The sequence below is a fragment of the Vombatus ursinus genome, unplaced genomic scaffold, assembly GCF_900497805.2.
Source record: "Vombatus ursinus unplaced genomic scaffold, bare-nosed wombat genome assembly UNPS02014782.1, whole genome shotgun sequence".
Classification (NCBI taxonomy): Eukaryota; Metazoa; Chordata; class Mammalia; order Diprotodontia; family Vombatidae; genus Vombatus; species Vombatus ursinus.
In genome coordinates this window covers 6,524,584-6,527,968 of record NW_020954560.1, presented here as the reverse complement: position 1 = coordinate 6,527,968, position 3,385 = coordinate 6,524,584, and the positions used below count along the sequence as shown (strand labels likewise).

Here is a 3,385-nt window from a genome sequence, read left to right as displayed (position 1 = left end):
GAAATCACCCCATGATGTTACTGGTACTTTTTGAAATGAAGGATGAACAACTGTAATTGTCTAGGGGACAGGACATGAGGGCTTGACCTAAGGTAGTTGCCATGTGAATGGAGAAAAGGGGATTAATTTGAGAGATGCTTTAGAGGTGAAACTAACAAGACTTTGGCAGCTAATTAGATATGCAGATTGAAAGAGAAGGAATAGTCTGGGATGACTTTCAGGTTGTAAACCTCAGTGTCTAGAAGAATGATGGTGCCCTCAACAGACATCGAAAAGCAGTAATACTGCTGTCACCTTAACTATTACCTTCACTTCAGATGCGAGTAGAGATAGCCCAGTACATCTTGTGTCCAAGAGTCTCAGGAATAGCAAAATCCTCCAGACCACCAGGGCTGCATCTGGCAGCAAATTCTAGAGAAGCAACTTTCATGGAGATGAAACCTGGTAACCATCTGTGTAGGTCCTCTATTTCCTACCTCTATTTCCTGCCTCAAACACTAAAAGTCTAGAAAAGAAAGTTCTCATCACCCAAGTCTTTGACACTGTCAAATGCTTCAACATTAAGAATGGACAGATGTTAATTAGCTCCTTTCTTTCCCTAACACTGTTGGGAAAGGATCACTGAAGCATCTGCCACCACTCTCACCATGTCGAAGTCAGAGTCCCCAAGGAGCCCAAGCAGCTGTGGAAGCTTTTCATCCAAGGCCTGAGCGTTGAGACAATGGACAAGAGTCTAAGGAGCCATTTTGAGCAATGGGGAGGGATCTAAATACCAAATGTTTCAGGGCCTTTGATTTTGTTACCATTGCCACAGTGGAAGAGGCAGATGCAGCCATGAATGCAAGACCTCACAAAGTTGATGGAAGAGTTATTCAACCAAAGAAAGTTGTTTTCAGAGAGGACTCTCAAAGGCCAGGTGCCCACTTAACTGTGAAAAAGATCTTTGTGGGTAGCATTAAAGACACTGAGGAGCATCACTTAAGAGACCACTTTGAACATTATGGAAAAACTAAAGTGATTGAAATCATGATGGAACAAGGCAGTGGCAAAAAAAGGGCTTTGCTTTTGTTACTTTTGATGACTATGATTCTGTGGATAAGACTGACATTAAAAAATACTATAACATGAATGGCCACAACTCTGAAGGAAAGCCTTCGTTAAACAAGAAATGGCCAGTGCTTCATCTAGTCAAAGAGGTTGAAGTGATTTTGGAAACTTTGATGGTGACCATGGAGATGGCTTTGATGGAAATGATAATTTTGGTCACGATAAGAACTTCAGTGATTATGGTGGTTCTGGTGGCATTTGTGGTGGTGGAGGATATAGTGAAAGTGGAGATGGCTACAATGGATTCAGCAACAATGGAAGCAGCTTTGGAGGTGGTGGAAGCTACAATGATTTTGGCAACTATAACAATCAGTCTTCAACCTTTGGTCCCGTGAAGGGAGGAAGCTTTGGAGTCAGGAGCTCAGGCCCCTTTGTTGGTGGGGGGGTCAATATTTTGCCAAACCACATAACGAGGTGGCAATGGTAGTTCCAATAGTAGCAGTAGTTATGGCAGTGGCAGAAGATTTTAATTACTGTTAGGAAACAAAGCTCATCAGGAGAGGAGAGCCAGAGAAGTGACAGGGAAGCCACAGGTTACAACAGATTTAGTAACTCAGCCACGCACAGTGGGGGCAGGGCCTAGATACTACAAGAAGGTATGTTTTAGACAATACTTTTTGTGTATGGGCAAAGAAACCTACCAGGACTGTATTTGTGACTAATTGCATAACAGGTTATTTTAATCTCAGTTGTGTGGAAAGTGGAAAATATTCCAACAAAGGGTTTTAATGTAAATTTTTTTGTACTTATAGTGTTGATTGCTAAGTGTAATAGTCTGATCATGATGCTAAATAAATGTGTCTTAAAAATTAAGAATGGATATTGTTTTATCAATGGAAATTGTGACACTGAAAGAGATTCTTTATCATTTACCATGTCCTTGCACCCTAAGAACCTACCAGGCCTTTCCATCTGACTTGTAGCTGAAACCTCACCATATGTGTTGACTTTTCACCCATTAGAATGTGACCTCCTTGAGAGCAAAGACTTGCTTTTCTATTTTTATCCCCAGAGCTTAGCTTTGAACATAGTGCTTTTTCATTTTATATAAATGCCTTTTCATTTATTCATTCTGAAACTTGTGGCTCAAAGGCTCTTCTCTTTGGTCAAAATTGACTACTCCACAGTCCATGCCTGCTTGAGGGGAGGGGTTGGTGAGAGTTTCAGAAAGGAGAGATCCTGGGCTTCTGGTTTCCAGCTTCATTCTAAATTCACTTCAGGTCCCTAAAGGGAGGGAAGGACTTTGAGAAGCAGCCAACATATAGCAGAGCTGGCAATCTCTATGATGTTGCTATCCCCAGCTTAATACACTAGACTAGAGACTTCAGGGAATTTCCCTTGGGGTGAGATCTGAGACTCTTCAAGTTGAGCTGAGATTTCTCACTCCCATTGGGAGAGTTCATTTATTCTGTGTATTGTCTGGTATGTTTTCTCCTGTGAATACTTTTTCAGATTTCTCTTTTGCTATAGACTTGGGTAAATAGGTTTATTTGCTCCGTGGGTTCATTGTGGAACCAACATTTGTTGGGAAGGGAGTCAAGTCTTAGACAGAGAGCTTTGGAGCACTCCTTCCCTATTAAGAGATAACAATCCGGAGCTTGAACCTAAAATATATCTTCTCCATACTAACAATATTTAGGGGAGCAGAGAGACATAGTTCTAGCCCAGTATTCTCTCTCTGAGGAGACTAGAGTGGCTAGTCTGAGGCCCTAATCTCCTGTTTCTCCTCCCTGCAGCACTCATTGTCTTCCTTAGAGAAGAATTGGGGGGTGGGGCAGGGGAGATTAGAGATACCTATTCTTGATTATCTATGAACTACATCTTTATGGACGCATGTAGACACACATAATCTACTTGGGCAAAACAACAAGCAAGGCACCACACACATGCTTACAAGTCATTTATTTATTCATTCAGTGCAAGGGGTGTGTCTGAGCTTCTCTATAACCCATAAAATTGGCCAGGAATTTCTTTGTATTTCCTAAAGTAGGAACAAGGAGTGAACACTTCTTTATGTTTCTTTTACAAACTATGAATGCAGCCATTGTGCCACCAGGTATATGTGGAATGATCTCTTGATATCCTGTAAACCAGACTAAATTAAGCTGAAGGACAAATTTAATCCACAGAACAGAGATATCCCAATCATGCTCTGGAGTCTTTGGTGATTGATTGAAAGACCATGTTTTACTGGTGATTAGTTGTAATGAAAGGAGAGACAGAAAGCAAATTCAAAAGGAATCATAGAGAACAGAGGGAAAGAAGAAATGGAGAAAAA

The 3,385-nt window shown here is 41.1% G+C and overlaps 1 pseudogene; it reads left to right on the top strand.

Annotated features, from left to right (window-relative positions):
- The first annotated feature begins 246 nt into the window (after positions 1–246).
- LOC114046412 lies at positions 247–1,534 on the top strand (annotated as a pseudogene).
- The last annotated feature ends 1,851 nt before the right edge of the window (positions 1,535–3,385 follow it).